The sequence below is a fragment of the Aotus nancymaae genome, unplaced genomic scaffold (genome assembly GCF_030222135.1).
Source record: "Aotus nancymaae isolate 86718 unplaced genomic scaffold, 86718_ANA_hifiasm-v0.15.2.pri h1tg000036l, whole genome shotgun sequence".
NCBI lineage: Eukaryota > Metazoa > Chordata > Mammalia > Primates > Aotidae > Aotus > Aotus nancymaae.
In genome coordinates, this window is record NW_026988450.1 from 70,757,021 (window position 1) to 70,779,277 (window position 22,257).

Below are 22,257 nucleotides of genomic sequence, written 5' to 3' on the forward strand. Positions count from 1 at the left end.
TCAAAACCCATCAGTGTGCTGTATCCAGGAAACCCATCTCACATGCAAGGATACATATGGGCTCCAAATAAAGGAATGGAGGGAGATCTATCAAGCAAATGGAGAGCAAAAAAAAAGCAGGGGTTGCAATCCTAGTCTCTGATAAAATATACTTTAAACCAACAGAGATCAAAAGAGACAAAGAAGGGTATTACATAATGGTAAAAGGATCAATGCAACAAGAAGAGCTAATGATCCTAAATATATATGCACCCAATACAGGAGCACCCAGATACATAAAGCAAGTTCTTAACAACCTACAAAGATACTTAGACTTTAACACTCCACTGTCAATATTAGACAGATCAATGAGACAGAAAATTAACAAGAATATCCAGGACTTGAACTCAGACCTAGACCAAGGAAACCTAACAGACATTTACAGAACTCTCCACCCCAAATCCACAGAATATACATTAGTCTCAGCACCGCATCGCACCTACTCTAAAATTTACCACATAATTGGAAGTAAATTACTCCTCAGCAAATGCAAAATAATGGAAATCATAACAAACAGTCTCTCAGACCACAGTGCAATCAAATTAGAACTCAGAATTCAGAAACTAACTCAGAACTGCACAGCTTCATGGAAACTGAACAACTGGCTCTTGAATGTTAACTGGATAAACAATGAAATGAAGGCAGAAATAAAGATGTTCTTTGAAACCAATGAGAATAAAGACACAACGTACCAGAATCTCTGGGACACACTTAAAGCAGTGTTGAGATGAAAATTTATAGCAATAAATGCCCACATGAGAAGCAAGGAAAGATCTAAAATCGACACCTTATCGTCAAAATTGAAAGAGCTAGAGGAGCAAGATACTCAGGAGGCTGAGGCAGGAGAATTGCCTGAACCCAGGAGGTGGAGGTTGCAGTGAGCTGAGATTGCGCCATTGCACTCCAGCCTGGGTAACAAACGAAACTCCGTCTCAAAACAAACAAACAAACAAAAAAACCTCAAAAGCTAGCAGAAGACAATAAATAACTAAGATCAGAGCAGAACTGAAGAAGATACAGACACAAAAAAAACTCTTCAAAAACTCAATAAATCCAGGAGCTAGTTTTCTGAAAAGACCAACGAAATGGACAAACTGCTAGTCAGATTAAAAAAAAAGAAGAGAAAAGAATCAAATAGATGCAATAAAAAACGATAAAGGGGATACCACCACAGATTCCACAGAAATTCAAACCATCATCAGAGATTACTATAAACAACTCTATGCACATAAACCAGTAAACCTGGAAGAAATGGATAAATTCCTGGACACTTACACCCTCTGAAGCCTAAACCAGTAAGAAGTCAAAACCCTGAATAAACTAATAACAAGGGCTGAAGTTGAGGCAGCAACCAATAGCTTACCAACCAAAAAAAGTCCAGGTCCAGACGGGTTCACAGCCAAATTCTACCAGACATGCAAAGAGGAGCTGGTACCACTCCTTCTGAAACTATTCCAAACAATTCAAAAAGAGGGAATCTCCCCAAATCATTTTATGAGACCAACATCATCCTGATACCAAAACCCGTCAGAGACTCAACAAGAAAAGAAGACTTCAGGCCAATATCCATGATGAACATAGATGCAAAAATCTTCAATAAAATACTGGCAAACCGATTCACCATATAAACAGAACCAAACACAAAAACCACATGATTATCTCAATAGATGCAGAAAAGGCCTTTGACAAAATTCAACAGCACTTTATGCTAAAAACTCTCAATAAACTAGGTATCAACGGAACCTATTTCAAAATAATAAAAGCTATTTACAACAAAAGCACAGCCAATATCATACTGAATGGGCAAAAACTGGAAGCATTCCCTTTGAAATCTGGCACTAGACAAGAATGCCCTCTCTCACCACTCCTATACAATATAGTATTAGAAGTTCTAGCCAGAGCAATCAGGCAAGAAAAAGAAATAAAGAGTATTCAGTTAGGAAAGGAGGAAGTCAAATTGTCTCTATTTGCAGATGACATGATTGTATATTTAGAAGACCCCATCATCTCAGCCCAAAATCTCCTTAAACTGATAAGCAACTTCAGCAAAGTCTCAGGATACAAAATCAGTGTACAAAAATCACAAGCATTCCTATACATCAATAACAGACTTAAAGAGAGCCAAATCAAGAACAAACTGCCATTCGCAATTGCTACAAAGAGAATAAAATACCTAGGAATACAACTAACAAAGGATGTAAAGGACCTCTTCAAGGAGAACTACAAACCACTGCTCAGTGAAATCAGAGAGGACACAAACAGGTGGATAAACATTCCATGCTCATGGTTAGGAAGAATCAGTATCATGAAAAAGGCCATACTGCCCAAAGTAATTTATAGATTCAATGCTATCCCCATCAAGCTACCAATGACGTTCTTCACAGAACTGAAAAAAAAAACACCTTAAACTTCATATGGAACCAAAAGAGAGCCCACATAACTAAGTTAATTCTAAGCAAAAAGAACAAAGCTGGAGGCATCACACTACCTGACTTCAAACTATACTACAAGGGTACAGTAATTGAAACAGCATGGTACTGGGACCAAAACAGATATAGACCAATGGAACAGAACAGAGGCTTCGGAGGCAATGCCACACATCTAGAGCCATCTGATCTTTGACAAACCTGACAAAAGCAAGCAATGGGGAAAAGGATTCCCTGTTTAATAAATGGTGTTGGGAAAACTGGCTAGACATGTGCAGAAAGCAGAAACTGGACCCCTTCCTGACACCTTACACTAAAATTAACTCCAGATGGATTAAAGACTTAAACGTAAGACCTAACACCATAAAAACCTTAGAAGAAAACCTAGGCAAAACCATTCAGGACATAGGCATAGGCAAGGACTTCATGACCAAAACATCAAACACATTGGCAACAAAAGCCAAAATAATCAAATGGGATCTAATTAAACTCCAGAGCCTCTGCACAACAAAAGAAACCATCATTAGAGTGAAATGGCAACCAACAGAATAGAAAAAATTTTTTGCAATCTACCCATCTGACAAAGGACTTATATCCAAAATATACAAAGAACTAAAACAGATTTACAAGAAAAAAACAAACAAACCCATTCAAAAGTAGGTAAAGGGTATGAACAGACACTTTACAAAAGAAGACATATATGAGGCCAATAAACATATGAAAAAATGCTCATCATCACTGGTCATTATAGAAATGCAAATCAAAACTACATTGAGATACCATCTCCTGCCAGTTAGAATGGCGATCATTAACAAATCTGGAGACAACAGATGCTGGAGAGGATGTGGAGAAATAGGAACACTTTTACACTGTTGGTGGGAGTGTAAGTTAGTTATTGTGGAAGACAGTGTGGCGATTCCTCAAGGACCTAGAAATAGAAATTCCATTTGACCCAGCCATCCCATTACTGAGTACATATCCAAGGGATTATAAATCGTTCTATTATAAGGACACATGCACATGTATGTTCACTGCAGCACTGTTTACAATAGCAGAGACTTGGAACCAACCCAAATGCCCATTGATGATAGACTGGACAAGGAAAATTTGGCACATATACACCATGGAATACTATGCAGCCATCAAAAACGATGAGTTCGTGTCCTTTGTAGGGACATGGATGAACCTGGAAACCATCATTCTCAGCAAACTGACACAAGAACAGAAAATCAAACACTGCATGTTCTCACTCATAGGCGGGTGTTGAACAATGAGAACACATGGACACAAGGAGGGAAGCATCACACACTGAGGTCTGTGACAGGGGACTAGGGGAAGGACAATGTGGGGTAGGGAGTTGGGGAGGGATAACATGGGGAGAAATGCCAGATATATGTGATGGGGATGGAGGCATCAAACCACATTGCGACGTATGTACCTATGCAACAATCCTGCATGTTCTTTACATGTACCCCAGAACCTAAAAGGCTATTATATATATATATGTATGTATGTATAAAGAAAAGTAGTACATCCTCAGCAACATACACACACAAAAAAGAGGAGGGTGGTTAAGTCAGTGTCTCTTACGGGAATGAGCTTGAGCTTCAAGCTACTTTTCTTGCTGTGAGTTTTGTGAAAATTTTTATAATCACTGGGTCTCAGTTTCCTTATTGTAAGTGCAGAATAAAATATGTAATCAGTCTCATAGTGTTTACCTCAGCTCTGGATGAATTTATAAATGAAACTAGAAGCCCGAAGCCACTGAAACAACTGTCACCTCCATTACCTAATCACTTACGTACTGGAGGGGATAAAACCCTGAGCTGGTTGTTAAAATCTGTCAGTAGATAAGAAATGGGTAAGCAAATATTTACATACAAAACAAATAAATTCTATCTATCGTTATTCTGTATCATGTCATCAGAAAGGTGAACAAATCTAAAACTTAGATTTGGTTTAATAGGTACAAGGACTTGTAACCTTGAGAGTGTTTTTCAATTATAGGAAACCACATTTATTAAAATATTTGTTGTAGAAAATCACGTTGGTCCACTTAAACATGAAAGTACCATCACAGCAAGTTGACTTCACACTTAAGCCTTTAACCATAACCTTATTTCAGTTAGTATGCATACATTCCTAAAATTAGGAATAGAATTAAAGACATTCCTTTTTGTAAAACTTTTGTTTAAAGGTAAAATTAAGTGACTCTAAAAAACAAGCTTTAAAACAACACAAAGTCTCAGTTTGCCGCTATAAATAGGACCCTCCTTATAGGCCATTAAAAGGATTAAATGAGATAAATGTGTAAAGTGCTCTGTGACAGTGTGTGATACACAGCAGGGATTCGTGTTCTATTGCTATGTTAGTCAGCAACTAGGATGTGTTCCTACTATGGACTAAATTTCATCCCCCTCAAAATTCATATGTTCAAGCCTTAACACCCATGTGACTGTATTTGGAGACAGGTCTCTTGGAGATAATTAAGGTTAAATGAAGTCTTAAAGGTGAGGCCCTGATCCTATAGGACTGTGGTGAGAGAAAGAGAGAGAGAGAGAGAGAGAGAGAGAGAGAGAGAGAGAGAGAGAAAGAGAGAGAGAGACCTCTCCTATCTGACAGATGAAGACATAGCAAGAAGGCAGCTTTCTATAAGCCAGGAAAAGAGCCCTCACTAGAAACTGAATCAGTAGGCACTTTGATCTTGGACTCCCTGGCCCCTAAAATTGTGAGAAATAAATTTCTTCGGTGTAAGCCACCTAGTCTATGGTATTTTTTAATGGGAGCCCAAGCAGACTAATAGTCTCCATACTCTGATACTCCATATCACCAAATTCCCTTTCCTTATACCCATCACTCTTTACTATGATGTGTTTAATCAAACAGTAGAATGAAATAATCTCCTCTTCACAGTAGGAGAGAAGTATGGTTTATAATTAGTCCAGTGCTTCAGGTCTGTACAACTCCAAGTCTCTCTGTCTAAAATGGGCTGGTTTCAAACTGCCTTACTTTCTTAAGAATCAGTTTCTCAGGTGCTGCTTTCACATTTGAATCCAAGAGTATCCTTCCATATATGTTTATAGCCCGAGTCTATGTATTGTCCTCTTCAGGTTGTGGTAGAAAAAAATTTTGCTCACTTGGTGTATTAATCACGGTCCTCCAGGGAGACAGAACTAATGGGATATATGCGTATAGGAAAGGGAATTGATTCAGAAGAATTGGCTCACACAATCACAGGGTGAAGTCCCACAATAGGTCATCTGCAAGCTGGAGATGAAAGAAGCCAGAAGTGGCTCAGTCTGAGTCCAAAAGCCTCAAAAGCAGAGAAAAGGGAAGCTGACAGGGCAGCCTTCAGTCTGTGGGCTTAGGCCCCAGAGCCCTAGGCAAACAAATCACTGGTGTAAGTTCAAGAATCCACAGGCCGAAGAACCTGGAACCTGATGTTCAAGGGCAGGAGGGCAGGAAGAACAGAAGGAAACATCCAGCGTGGGAAACAGATGAAAGCCAGAAAACTCAGCAAGCCAGCTCATTCCACCTTCCACCTTCTTCCACCTGCACCGTTCTTCACACTGGCGGCCAACTAGATGCTGCCCACCCACATTGATGGTGGGTCTTCCTCTCCCCTCCACTGACTCAAATCTCAATGTCCTCTAGCAATACCCTCACAGACACACCCAGAAACAATACTTTACCAGCTATCTGGGCATCCTTCAATCCAATCTAGTCAATACTTAATATTAACCAACAGATTTGGTAACCTATAAAGAGTTTCATTTGGGCTATCCAAGTAGTTACCATCATCCCTACAAGAAGTGGATCTATCCCGCTTTAAATAATACATCTATTCATTCAGAACTTGCCCTTCAAATGCCTCATGGTTGAGATGAGAAAGTTCTTGGGAAGAATCTCTAGCTTCTTTTTGCCATTCTGTAGAAACCTATGCTATTTAATTCTGCTCATGTGCTGGTTTTTTGTTCATCCTCTCATTTAGTTATTCTCATTGCTTATTGAAAATGTTTTAGGTATAAAATCTATGACAGAGAAAATATTTTTTAATTTAGTCTTGGGAACAAACGAAAAAGTTAAAAGGCAAATATATAACTTAGAATGGTAATAAATACTGTAAAGAATAAAAGGCATACTATGTGTGATGGTTAATATTGAGCATCAACCTGATCGGATTGAAGGATGAAAAGTATTGTTTCTGGGTGTGTTTGTGAGAGTGTTGCCAAAGAGATTAACATTTGAGTCAGTGGATTGGGAGATGCAGACCCGCCCTCAGTCTGAGCACCATCTAGTTATCTGCCAGCATAAAAGCAGGAATGGAAAGAGAAGACTTGCTGAGTCTTCCAGCCTTCATCTTTCTCTTGTGCTGGATGCTTCCTGCCCTCGAACATCAGACTCCAAGTTCTTCAGCTTTTGAACTCTTAGACTTACACCAGTGATTTGCCAAGGTCTCTCTGACCTTCAGCCACAGACTGAAGGGTACACTATTGGCTTCCTTACTTTTGAGGTTTTGGGACTCAGACTTGCTTCCTGGCTCCTCAGCTTGCTGACGACCTATTACGGGACTTCACCTTTTGATCGTATGGGTCAATTCTCCTAATAAACTCCCCATCATATGTGCATCTATCCTGTTCTGTCCCTTTAAGGAACCCTGATTAATACAGTATGAGAGAATGGTGAAAGTTTCCTAGTGGGGCAACCAGAATGACACTTCAGTTGACTTCAAAGGAGGAAAAGAGAACACATGGACACACAGAGGGGAACAACACATACTGGGGCCTATTGGAGGAAGGAAGGTGGGAGTAGGGAGATGATCAGAAAAAATAACTAGCAGATACTAGGTATAACACCTGGGTGATGAAATAATCTTTGTAACAAACCTGCTCATGTACCCCAGTTCATAAAATAAAAGCTAAAGTTTTACAAAGATATTTAAAAAAAATAACAAAAATAGTAAAGGAGGAAACAAAGATTTTCGTGCAAAGACCAAGGCTGAGATGAGAACATGGGGCAGTGTTCAGGCAGAAAAACGGCCTCTCCAAGTTTCTGCACTGATTGGAGCTGAGTGGTCTGGGAAGGAATTAGCATAAAACTATGTTGGATAGATCATGTGGGGTTTTGTAGAACAAGATGAGGAAGGTTTTTCTTTTTAAATTCTAAGTGCAACTGAAGAAATTTTGAGACTGTAACCAGGAACATTTTGTAACTAGATTTATGTTTTTGAAAATCACTCTCACTGCTCTGCAGAGAGTGAGTTGTTGGAATAAGAAAATAATTCTGTTACCAGACGACAAATTTGACTGAAACTCAGTAGAAACAGCAAGATTAATATGTGTTCCCATCATTAACTAGAAAATAGTCAGGCCTGAGTTCCAAATGAGAAAGGAACTGAAAGAAACATAAACCCATGGGTAGCTCATGTCTACGTCAATGTGTGCGTTCAAAAACTGTTGAATAAATAAAGGAGCTAAACTTCCTTTTGGTTCTATGGGGCAAAAAGACACCATTTCCTCTCAATGTTCAGTTACCCCATGAGAATTGGGGAGGGGTGGACTTTTGCCATATTCTTTCCTTTGAGTTCCAGAATCAGAATAAATGGGGATTTACAACAGTCACATGTGCCCTTATTAGCAGACGTTTTGCATATGTTCCAGAGCAACAATGAGTAGTTATATTGGATATGACTGAATGTCTCATTCATTATAATCACCAGAGATTCTGACATGTATGTTTCAGGATTAATATCTTTAGTTTCGAGTTTTCCAGCACATCATAATGACTGTTTCACAACTGAGTGAACTGAATAGTTACAGAAACTGTTACACACACACACACATGCACACACACACAACCATGCAAGTTTAGGGATCTGCGTTCAAGGGCAAACATGAACTAAAATATTCTCCTCAATAAGTCTTGGGTAGTTCTTTAAAGTTTGCACTTTCATCTTCTGGGTCATAATTTTAATCAGATTCTTGAAGAATCTTCACCTTTGAATTTGCATTTATGTTTATCCTTAAAAAAATCAAGAATTCTTTTGTGTTGGGGTTTATTTTGATAAATGTATGTAACACTGATTATTACGCAAGCAACATCACACAACGTTTGAACATTAAACTCAATATAACCAAATTTACACTTATGGTTATGCCAAAAAGAAAATCAACCTTTAAATTCTTGTAACTTTTGGCAATGTATTCCAATGATTAACTACGGAGAAGCATCATAAATAGTGTTTTTTTTACAAAATTCCAAATCTTATCAATAGTGTTTAGAAACCACAAAATTTTTAATCAGTACTTAAACAGCCCTTCAAACTCTCTATTGCTATGTATAAAGCATGAAACCTAACAAAAAGAGATCAGCATAAAAGGTTCAAAAAAATCAGAATCTCCATGAGTTTGACTGCCTGTTTTCTTTCTTTTTAATTAATTTATTTTTAAACGAATATATTAAGATTATATTTCTCTTCAGAATCAGTTTCACCTTTTCTCTGTTAATTTCATCAACAAAAATTGGGAAAAAATTATGACTGTTGACAATATACCCTCTGGGTATGGTTATCAAGTCATTTTAAATTTAGGGTTATTACAAAAGTTAATTTGAAGGTCTAAATTGTTTTAAAAATATCTAAGAAGTAGCTCTGATTTATTAGTTTCTTTTTATTTAATTAGGTCACAGATAACAAGCATGGGGTATAAAAGGAGAGACAAAAAATGAGAAGAAGAATGAAGAATGTGGAGGTGAAAGAAAAATTAACAAAACTATATAGAAACTGTGTGTGTGGGAGAGACAAAAAGAAAGAAAAGAAGAAAGAACAAAGTATTTGTGGGATGTGGTTGTCTAGGACTAGCCATAAATATTTGACCAAAAAGAAAGAACAGTGGCGTCGATACTGATTACACCTAAGAATAAATAAAATTTTTAAAAAGAAAAACTCAGGAACGATGTACATGTAAAGACATCAATGAAATTATCACTGGTGCTAAAAAACAGACTTGCCAAATTATTAGCTTTCTAAACTATTAACATTCTGCACATTCTAACTTGGCCTTACTCCTTTGGAGACAAAAATTGAAAACCCAACTTACTAATGAGTTAGAAATCACCAATTCTAAATAAGAACATTTCACATTTACATTCTTACAGCATAGCCCATCATGGGAGAGGAAAATAAGATGAATGCAAATTATTTCCAGTTATGTTAACCTTCAAGACTTGTCACCAGGGGCAATTTTACTGTCTATCATTGGCAGTTATTGTTGGCAAGTGGTTAGTACCGCCTTCCCAAACAGTCTTGAACCTCTACAACAGGTCTCTTACTTAGAAGGATTAAATCAATTGTTATAACAAATGTTCTATTTTAATTTTATAACTAAGTTACTCAAATTAACCAAAAAAATCTAATTTTTGAGACACACATCTGATGGGTAATTATGAAAGTGTGAACCCAGAAAGAAATTCAATATTGGAATGATAAAATCATTTATTTTCATAAAAATTTTGGAATGATCATATTTTCATTAGATCTTGCCAAGCTTTATTCTCAAGAGAAATATGGGTGAGATTAGAAGGGCAATGTGATGTATAAGGCGCTTTCCTAAGAGCCAGAGGACTGGAGTTCAGTCCATGATTCCTGTGATGACTTGGTACATATCCAGAGCAAATTTCCTCATGGCAGCTTTGATATCACCAATAAAGTGGAGGTCCAAGAGAAATGCCTGTTAGACTTATTCAGTGTTGGTCATAATCATATCAGTCATGAGCAGGTTCATTTTCTATCAGATGTGACATGATAGGATTTTAATGAATTTTATTTTATCAAAATGAGAAGTTTTCCTGTTGAAATAAAAGTTTACTCCTCATACTGCAATATATTTATTCATTCTAAAAGATAATTGTCCCTCCACTAGTAGAAGGGCATGGTTAAAATTAGTCACAGGACAAAGAAGTTGGATTTGACTTTGTCAAACTACTTCAGTGACTAGCATTTCAAAATTTGTGCCACTTGGACAATTTCTCTATATCCAAAGATAAGACGTAGAAATGAGACTTGTCAGCCTTTCTTTTAAGCTTCTTACATAGCTATTATTTTATGGGTGTGTTGGGCAAAAGAAGAAATCTATTCTAATTAAAGTTAACACAAGAACCCTTTGAAATAATGAATGACTCCACTTACATCTGTTACAAACTTTCCTGATACAAGGAAACAACTGAGGAAACACCAGAGCCTCAAAGTTGCTGCATTATCACTGCCTTTCATAAGAACTGTAGGAAAGTTGATCAAGACATCCTCAAAGCACTTGTCCATTTGTCTTTGTTAGTAAGTTCCTAACCAAAGACTTGCTAGTCCCAATAATAAGGTGGTTATATAAGCACAGTAGTGTGAAACCCATATAGCATGAGTAGTGCAATCCTGGTGATGCGGTAGAGGGTACCACTTCCTACCACTTGTTTATGTTATGCTTCATAGCATTTTCATTAGATCGCATAGTCAACAGTACATTTTGGATTTCTTTTTTTCTTTTTTTATTATTATACTTTTAAGTTCTGGGGCACATGTGCAGAACATGTAGGTTTGTTACATAGTTATACACCTGCCATAGTGGTTTGCTGCATCCATCACCCCATCGTCTACACTAGGTATTTCTCTTAATGCCATCTCTCCCCATTCCCTCCACCTCATGCTATCCCTCCCTTAGCCGCCCACCCTCCAGCAGACTCCAGTGTGTGATGTTCCCCTCCCTGTGTCCATGTGTTCTCACTGTTCAACACCCATCTATGAGTGAGAACATGTGGTGTTTGGTTTTCTGTTCTTGTGTCAGTTTGCTGAGAATGATGGTTTCCAGGTTTATCCATGTCCCTGCAAAGGATATGAACTCATTCTTTTTTATGGCTGCATAGTATTCCATGGTGTATATATGTCACATGTTCTTTATCCAGTCTATCATCAACGGGCATTTGGGTTGGTTCCAAGTCTTTGTTATGGTGAACAATGTGGCAGTAAACATACATGTGCTGTGTCTTCATAATAGAATGATTTATATTTTTTGGATATATACCCAGTAATGGAATTGCTTGGTCAAATGGCATTTCTATTTCTAGATCCTTGGGGAATCACCACACTGTCTTCTTCAATAGTTAAACTAACTTACACTCCCACCAACGGTGTAAAAGTCTTCCTATTTTTCCACCTCCTCTCCAGCATCTGTTGTCTCCAGATTTTTTAATGATCACCATTCTAACTGGCGTGAGATGGTATCTCAATGTGGTTTTGATTTGCATTTCTATAATGACCACTGATGATGAGCATTTTTTCATATGTTTGTTGGCTGCATAAATGTCTTTTGAGAAGTGTCTGTTCATATCCTTTGCCCACTTTTTGATGGGGCTGTTTGTTGTTTTCTTGTAAATTTGTTACCATATGTTAAGCACAGGGACAGGACCTGGAGAACAAGAATAATAATAGAGGAAACTCCCTATTCTTGTATATTATATACTCTCACAGGGTAGGAGGATAATGAAATAGGCAATTCCAATACTGTATAATAAAGATAATAGTAGAGGAAGTTCAAGAGCAACCAGCAGGAATATCTAACCCAGTCTAGGAGTAGCAATTGAGGCATGCACAATTTCCATTATTAGCAGATTCTGTATTTGCAAAATCATTGATCACTAAAATGTGCTTGAAACCCCAGAAACAATACTTACAGCACCTTCCCATCATTTACAGACATGCTCAGAGTGGTGTGCATTTTGACTGCCTCAACTCACATGTTCTCAGGTGAGCTTGAACAAGGTGAAACTCTTCCTCCTTGTTTCAGCTCTTATACAGACATGAGTGGAGGGTGGAGTTGTAGAGGACTGCACCACCTGGTGCAAGGAGCTCCAACACTGGCCCAGCTGAATTGGGTTTGAATCTCAACTCCGGCCCCTGTTAGTAGAGCAGCTGCAGGCAAGTCACTTAACATTTCTGGACCTTTTTCTCTCTTTTGTAAAATAAAGAAAACAGAATCTACCAGGATGAGTTATTTTTAAGATTTAAGGTTATAATCATTTCATATATATCCTCTAGGAGCAATGGTTTAATATCTGCTAATTTAGTGTTGCACCAACTTTATAAAACATAAATAACCTTAAATAACAAGAATCAGCTTTAAATGCATAGGTATTAAAAGCCCCAAAAAAGACATTAAAATAGGGAAAAAAGATTTCAAAGGCCAGTGGTAGCTGCAGCCTTTGAAGAACTGGAGATTCAGAATGAAAATTGAGCTTCATGCTCAAGGGAGAAAGTGGTAAAATATAAAACCCAAGCAAACAGGGACAAATTACAAAGAGCTTATTGTGATCTTGAAATGAAGAGCTTGGAATTTATCCTAATGGGCATGTGAAGCTCAGTCAAAAGATTTTTATTAGGGGAGTTCCACGGTTAGATGTAACCCAAGAAAATTGTACCAAGAGATATAAGTCTACCATTGAGTTTTGAGGTTTGATGCTACTGACGGCACTGTTTCAGGAAGAAAATGGGACTTATTGTCATAAACATTATTGAAGAGAGAAAATGAAGAAAAAGTAGAACAAAGAGTCTGGAGACAACATAATGGAAACTATCAGAAAATAGAAAAATAGTCTTTCTTCTAGCAAATCATTCCAGGTTCCACATGGTAAAATACAAGGTGAGCATAAGCAATATGATATTACACAGAGCTGAAGAATCAACTTCTAGAGAAGCAGAAAATGTTTTAGAATGGCGGGAGAGAGGAAAAACCTGAAACAGCCCAATTATGTCAGCCAGGGTAGGAAAGTGTCTTATGTATTAAAGCAAAGTATCTGACTCTTAATATCTTCTGTATATGCTAATGGTTTTCTGGAAAGGTGAGCTGTAGATGAAGTCTAAGTAGCAAGGCTCTTCACATTTTATATACCCTAACCTCACCAAAAGGCACACATAGGGTCCAAAACTTCTGTGCATGTTGGAGAAAGAAAAGGAGAAAGGAAAATATTTTCCGCTTCACAGACCAAAATGAAAATTAATGTTGCTAATAATTTCTCAATGTTAACTTTATACAATGGAGCAATAGTAACTATTTCCCTGCTTTATTTTAGTTACCACAGGATTGGAAAAAGAGATATGTCAACCTAGCTAGATTAGTTGAAGTTTAGATTAGAGGAAATTTCTTAAAAATTTTAATCTGTTAACATCAGTAAAAATTTGAAGAATATTCTTCAGTCTTCCCCTAAAAAAACTATGAATTTCTTGAAGGTGAATACTATGTATAGTTAATGTATTCTAATTTTTGCCACCTAACAGTCCTGGGACCTTGGGAATGTTGTCTAATTTCTCTGAGCCTGAGTTTCCTCATTCTAAAATTGAAATACTATTTAAATTGTAGGACCGTTGTGAAGATTAAGTGAAATAATAAATGAAAGTAATCATTGCATAGTTAATGGTCAGTCAGCGTAGATATAGTATGATGATAATGATGACGACGATGATGATGTACCTTTAACACTTGATATAATGTTTAATCCACAAAGGAAACACACGGTGGGTGGAAGAATGGAAGGATGGATGACTGATATATTATGTCTACTCAACTAAGAAGATCCTTAAAGAGTGCTTTAATGTACATTTTGTGAGTGTTTTGAATGAGTTAACTGGTCAACGTCAGCAGAAAATCAACATATTTTAGCTACCATCAAATTTGTCTAATGAGCAGAGCCAAGCATAGGAGAGATGTTCTATACCAGTAATAAAAATAAAACCTGGATATGAAATGTGTAAATAATATGGACCATTAATAAAATCCCATTTATTCTCCTAAATTTCCTACAAAGTATTATTCCCCTTCTTTTTAATAGATCTAATAAATGAAGAAATTGAGTCCTGGAAAGAGGAAGGAATTAGGCTGACCGTGCACTAGGCAGATGATATATATGAATGGAGTAGGCTGAGTGTGGAGGAATAGCGGGAATTATTGTTGCATGAGATGACAGTATCCCAGCAGGAACAGGGCTTTGAACTTTCCAAGAGATTCTGGAAATCACAGTTTTAATGTGAAATAGCCTAATGCATATCCTTAGTCCATAAGCCAATGCAGCCATCCAATGTAGAATATTTGCCTTCAACAAGTAAGTTGGGGGCTGGACACAGCGGCCGATGCCTATATAATCTCAGCACCTTAAGAGGCCCAGGTGGGAGGATTACTTGAGCCCAGGAATTTGAGATGAGTATGGGCATTATAGTGAGACCTTGTCTTTACAAAAATAAAAATACAAATTAGCTGGGCATGGTGTCTTGGCACCTGTGGTGCTATTCAGGAAGCTGTGGCAGGAGGATCACTTGAGCCCAGGAGGTCAAAGTTGCAGTGAGCTATGATCCACCATGCAGTGAGCCACTGCACTCCAGTTTGGCAACAGAGTGAGATCCTGTCTCAAACAACAGCAAGAAGTAAACTGGAACAGACCCAGGCACCTCAGACCCAAGTCTTCAGCCTCTTTATTTGGTGTGCTCTCCTTATGACACTCTCCTGGATGAAGACTACATCATGTGTATATGAGATACCTATAGGATACCAAAAGGACAGCCAGACAGTAGAGGGACCTAACGAGATAGCTCTACAAACAAGCAGAGAGAAAAGAGGTGCTTATAGAAGACATTTTAAACATGATTTTCATCAGCAATAAGACTAACTCCTAACATTTTCTCTCAGCAAGATTCTTTCCACTCGATTTACTGGAAAGGAAAATTACACAAGAGAAATCTCTCCTTTCAGTTTCATATGTGTTAGAGTATACAGCAAAAGGCATTTCAGGATAGAAATAGAAGTAAAAAGCCAGGTACCCCAGGGCTTCTTATTATGTGTGTTTGGGGTCTTTATATATTAATTTAATAAAGAGTTACTGGGTATTTCAATGAGCTGGGCACTGAGCTTGATGCAGTCAGGCCAAGACTTTCATTGTTTAAGAGGCTTGTGTTTTATGAGGCAACAGATTTGGTTATAATACAATGAAAGCCAGCATAAAAGATGTTTGTGCTGTTACCAAAACACCACTGAAGTTTCCCCCAGCTTGACTCAACTTTAGATACATTTCTTCCTGACTAGAGGGCCCTGACCTCCTTTTCTTAGAGCATTTACGGTAGGAAACTTTTAATTGTAAATTCATTCTTGACCCTTTGAGATGCAAATCTTCTCCCAACCTCCTGCCAGTTACACAACCCAAGAATGTCTTTCTCAAGGACCTGGGGGCTGTTCCTTTGAAATGTAATCATCAAGAAAGATAGAGACCCCATCTCCCAGTTTCTATGAGAGAATAGGACCTTAACTTAGACAAGCAACAGTTAGCAAACACAGATGGCCTAATCAAATTGACTAACCACCCTGCTAAAGTCTTCTAGGAATTTTCCACTAGCTCATCCAGTGCTCGAAAATCAGACTGCTTTTGTTTGAGCAGAATTGAGTTCAACCTTCATCCTCTATTGCAAAAGTCTTAAGTGAAGTCTTCCTTACCTGGTGTAGTTTTCTTGTCAGCTTGGAGAGGGAGGACTGAGTCCTTTGTAACTGAAAAGGAAGTATACAAACTTCATGTAAGAGGCTATTAAGCAGGAACTTCTGAAAGATAAATGTAAATTACACTCATCAGAATGATACAAGTTACTTCAAGCACTGAATCTGCCCAGTACCATCACAGAGACCTGAGAGAAGCATGCTTGGAAAATGGCTTGAAATGACTTGTGTGCTGTGAAAAAGCTGATGCTCTTATTGTGAAAGTTTCTGTCACTCTTATTTCTCCTCTAATTCCCCAATTCTGGCTTCAACTTTTCATTTTAAAGTAATAGTTACCCTAATTTTTTAAAAGACGAGATCTGTAATGGGAAACAGTCCCAAAAAGAATTCATGTAATTCAGTAAATAAGCTAATGTTTATTGAGTGCCTACTATATGCCCGGCAAACAGATACAGGTACCCGTGTTATAGAAAGGGTTAAGAGAAGGGGTTCTGCAGTCAGTCAATTTGTCTTCAAAGCAGCACTTTGTGCCAGGTGTGTGACTGTGTGAACTTGGGCAAGTGACCTGGCCTCTCACGACTCTTCTGCTTTCTTATCTGTAAAATAGTTGTACATAATTTTCTTAGTTGTTAAAAAGACTGAATGGATTAATACAGTCAAATAATGTATAACAATGCCAGGCACACACTAATTGCTTTAAATATTAGCTATTATTTAAAATTTATTAAAACAAAGCTTAAACTATATTTATGGCTAGCTAATGCTCTTATCACAAAAACACTATTGCCAAAAGTGAAGACTTAGGAGAAGGCATTGCTTTTAAAAGCTGCTTTTTGTATACCTCTTTTCTGAATATTCTCACATTAGAATGAGAGGGAGAGTTCTCTGCCAATGGAAAACCCCAACTTCTACTCTCTCACCATAAACATGCATGGTGCAGGATCTTGTGCTTAGTATAACAATTTCACCTCAACTCTGCTCAGGGATTTTCTCAGCTTCCACTAAACTGGAGTGTGCTTGCTGCTTGGCCCATTAGAGTTAGCTAAGGAAAGACCTGAGTTCGCTTTCTTGTCATCTCATGATCTTTGAAATGTGATATGTCTTCATCTTCTTTAAATTCTACTCCCTTCTACAATGGAAAGAGAGGGGAGAGAGAGAATGGGAGAGTACAAGTGGGAGAGGGAATAGTGTGCAGAGAACAAGCATGAGCAAGCAAGGGCGATCCTGTGACTAACCTGGAAGCCAGTTTTGTATCATGGCTAAACTCATAGGTTCTGGAGGTCAGCTGCCTGGGTTAAAACCCAGCCCCATAAGCAATGTGACCCTGTGAAAATGGCTTACCTCCCTGTTCCTTAGTTTTCTAACCTGTAAGTCACGGGTAATAACAGTACTCATGTCATGCAGTTATTGCAAAAATTAAATGAATTACAGTATAATATAAAGCACCTGGAGCTGAACCTGGCACCTTCAGCTCTAATCATGAATCTAATTAGACTTCCCTGCCGACATTCTTCTCTTCTTCATAAGCTTCCCAATTTTTTGACAATTTTTTTATTTGAAATTAATGCTCTATCTGAGTATGGTGCACTGAATGGAAATCTTTGATTCTCTTACAAATCATCACACAGACCAAAATGAGTGTTCCTTTGTAGTTGTTTCTCTCACTAAACATTAACTTCTTCATTAAACCTTGTAGTCCCGTATCTAGCACAAAGTTGGTGGCCAGTAAATGTTTGTTAATTTAATTATACACACTAAACATACTATGCAAATTTAATTATACATAAAACATACTATACTAATTTATAATAAAAATATTAGTTCATAAATACTTTAAAGCGTATCAAATTTATTTTTAAAATGACTAACAAAATGTATAATAAAGCAAAATAATTCATTCTAAAAAGTATTTCAAACAGAAATAGTATACCTGAATTTCATTTGCATATGAAATTAAAGGATACTATACACTACAAAAATGCATAATGTTTATAACATAATATGGGAAGAGAAAGTTTATATCCTATTGACCTGCCTCTGTTTTGTCAATTTCAGAATTTTTCACTGTATCTAGATATTAACGAAGGCTGTCTTGCCAAAGCTTTGTAAAGAAGAGTGTGAGTTATCCCCCCAGTGAACTGATTAAATAACAAGTACTGCTCACAGAGCTGTTCTGATTCTTGTGGAGCCCAAGACAAGACTAAAGCAAGAATGTCTAGTCCTATATGAGAGCCACTACCTTGGCTATGAGTAGTCTTATCTAAAGAATGGATAGCAGCATCTCTAGACAAGTACTCTGAAATTAACAGGAGGCCAGAAATGTATGCTATTATTAGAATTGATCAAATAGTCTCAGCTGGCAAAGATGAAAAAAGATTTACAAAATCGAATGCTTCCTCCTAACTTTCTAGTGAGTTGGGACTTTGGGAGGAATCAGAAAGATACTGGCAACTGGAGAAGTTTTAAAGTGTGACAATAAATGAGTAACTGGAAAGATGTGCCTAAGAAGGAAACTCAGAAGGGTGGCATAGAGACACCACAAAGAACCAGCAACAGATGTTGAGTCCAAACATGTGGATAAAAAGTAAAAACTAGAGTCTGGCAACTGAAAATTATTAAAGAAAATTATATTCAAGGAGACATAAGTTGTGTGTGAGAGGGAGACACACAGAGAAAATAAATAGACATAAAGTCTACTGGGACTCTGGACCATTGGATCACGCAATTATCTTCTTTGAGACTCATGAAAACAGTAGATACTCTTTTTAATCAACTGACCTCAACATAAATAGTCTTTCTGAAAGTAAAAAATTAAAGACTCAACATAGGGCACCTATCATTTGCTATTTATCCATTCTCTTAAAAAATACAATGAGAGACATAAAGAGATAAAACTACTATATTTAGGTCATAAAATTCATTAAAGGAAAACCTAAAATTTGGAATTCAAGTCTCCTAACTATAAATCTATGCCTTTTAAGACCACAACCAATGATTACATTTTTGTTTTTCCCTTAATTTTTAAGAGCAGTTTTAAGTTCTCGGCAAAACTGAGCAGCAAGTACAGAGATACTGACTGTATCCCCTAACCCTGCATCCGCCCAGCTCCCTTCACATCAACGTTCCCCACCAGAGAGGCATATTTGTTACAATTTATGAACCTACATTGACCATCATTATTATCACTACGTCTACAATCTACGCTGGGGTCACTCTTGGTATTGTACATTCCATAGGCTTGGAAAAATATATTATGACATATATCCACCATTATACTATCATAGAGTAGTTCCACTGGTCTAAAAATCTTCTATGCTGCACATACACAACTGTCTTATCCCCCTAAACCCTGGAAACCACTGATTTTTTACAGTCCCCATAGTTTCACCTTTTCCTGAATATCATATAGTTGGGATCATACAGTATATGGTGCTTTCAGATTAGCTTCTTTCACTTAGTAAAATGCAGTTACATTTCTTCCATGTGTTGTTGTGGTTTGATAGCTTATTTATTTTTAGTACTGAATAATATTTCATTTCCTGAATAGACCACATTTTATTTATCCATTCACCTTTGAAGGATATTTTTAATGCTTTCAAGTTTTCACAATTATGAATAAAGTTGCTCTAAACACTCATGTGCAGGTTTTTATGTAGATGTAAGTTTCCAATTCCTCTGGGTAAATCTCAAGGAGTATAACTGCTATATCATTTGATAAGAGTGTGTTTAGTTTTGTAAGAAACTGCCATAGTCTTCCAAAATGGCTATACCATTTTACATTTCCACCAGCAATCGATGAGAGTTCCAGTTGCTCCACATCTTGTCATAGAAATCAAGCATCATTTATGAACAGAAAGGATACTCCCTCATAGAGTTTAAAGCATAGTGAGAAGACAGACAATACCAAGTAAACCAAGAAAACCCCCATAATTCAAACTATGTAAGTGCTACGTACATAACATGGTTCTGAAACAGAGAACACTGAAGTAGATACCTGTTTAGATAGAATAGTTTGGAAAAGTCATTACAATTTAAGCCCTACCCCCAACCCCCTAAAATGAGGAGAACGTAGGCATATGAAGGTAAGAGGCAAGAAAATTCTAGGCAGATGAAAAGCTTTGTAAAATATTCAAAGACAAGAAGGAACTTGGCCTCAGCTTGTTGGAAAACTAATAAAAAAAAGTATATGTGGTTAGAATCTACTGAGCTAAAGCCAGCCTATGCAGTCTCATAGGCCAAGATAAGGGATGAGGATTTTATTCTATGATTTGGGTGTCAAATGATTTGAATATTGAAAGTTGCAAGGTCCAATATTCTTCTGTAAACTAATACTCTGGGGCTATATGGAAAGTAGATTAAACAGAGCTAAGAGTGGAATTGGGGACACTTATCAAGAGCCTATGGCAAGATTTTGGGCAAGAGAATAAGGTAGTCTCAATGAGGGTAGCTCTGGTAGAGATGTGAAACATAAATATATGATTCAATAAAGATTAAGTAGATAGAATCAAAGGACTTGATGATTGAACAAATAATGGGTGTAAGAGATGGAAAGTTCAAGGATGTTATCTGGATTTCTTTGACCAGAGATAGAGACTAAAGAGCAAAAGATTCCAAAGAGAAATCAAAGGTTCCAATTCCAAGTATTAAGTTTGAGGTGCCTGCTACTCACTCAAGAGGAAATGAGAACACATGAGGTGTGGAGCTCTGAAGAAAGGTCCATATTGAAGACTGATAATGAGACCTATGTAATGTATAAAGGCTTGCAATGGATGGAATCTCCTCAGGATACAGAGTTCAGAGAGGAGAAAAGATCTGCTTTGAGCTTAAATGAACAGCAACATTAATAGCTTGTTTTCACTCTTTTCAGATATGACTCCTATTGCCTCTATCCCTAATTGTTTATGTAACCATATCTTTCACTATGAATTTTGCTTTAAAACCAAATAAACCAAATTCCTTTTTTAATTTAGATTCTGTTAATTCAGAACTCATAACTAGGAAACCGGTAGTAAAGAAGTTTACTTTTACATTATATAATGCAAATAAGAAATGTTTCTCCTATTTAAATATTTTAATCCTGTTTTATAATTATCTCTAGGCATATAAATTACAATTAGCATTTATTGAGGACTCATTTTTGCACCAGATGCTATGCTAAATGTTTTCTATGTATTGGTTTATTTCCTTATCATATTAATAATTTCATTAATAACATAATGCTATTATCTGGAGTTTTGTATGCACAGAGATTAAAAAATCTTACAATTGCAAAGTTAATATGAAAGCAACTGAAATCAAATGTATAAATTGTAATTCCAGGATTCCATTTCACCACTGAGATAAGCCACTTTTATTTAACTCTTATATCTCAAAATATTTTTGATGAACACTTACAGCTTCCCAGAAAAGTAGGAAATAGAGGATAGAGATTTTAAAACTTTGAGGTTCACAGACAATTGCCAAATGCATGATGTCAGAGCTGGAGAGAATATCTGCCATAGTGATGCTGTTCATTTATACTTGATTGGGAAAGACTTTGGAGATATTGAAAAATGATTGGAGGCACATGGAAGACAATGAGTTACAATTGAATACATGAAGTTTCATCCCACCCCCTTTTTATTACTAAAAACTTGAAGCCTAGCCAAGTGTCCTCATAAACCTAAATATTCACCTATCTCCCTAGATTACAAAGCACTATTGTATTCAAATGACTTGCAAATAGCTTCACTCTCCTCAATGGAAGGAATGAAGGAAGGGACGGGGAAAGGAGGAAAAAAGAAAGGCTCTATTTGCTTGATTAAAAGATCCAAATCATTTTATGAGACCAACATCATCCTAATACCAAAACCTGGCAGAGACTCAACAAGAAAAGAAAACTACAGGCCAATATCCATGATGAACATAGATGCAAAAATCTTCAATAAAATAATGGCAAGCCGATTACAACAGCACATCAAAAAGCTTATCCACCATGATCAAGTAGGATTCATCCCGGGGATGCAAGGCTGGTTCAATATACGCAAGTCTATAAATGTAATTCACCACATAAACAGAACCAAAGACAAAAACCACATGATTATCTCAATTGATGCAGAGAAGGCCTTCGACAAAATTCAACAGCCCTTTATGCTAAAAACCCTCAATAAACTAGGTATCGATGGAACGTATCCCTTTCTCATAATAATTCACTCTCACTTTTCATTTAATACCACACAATGTTTCTCAAGGAAACATAAAAAGTGGACGTTGTTCAAATTTTTAAAAGCTCACCAAAA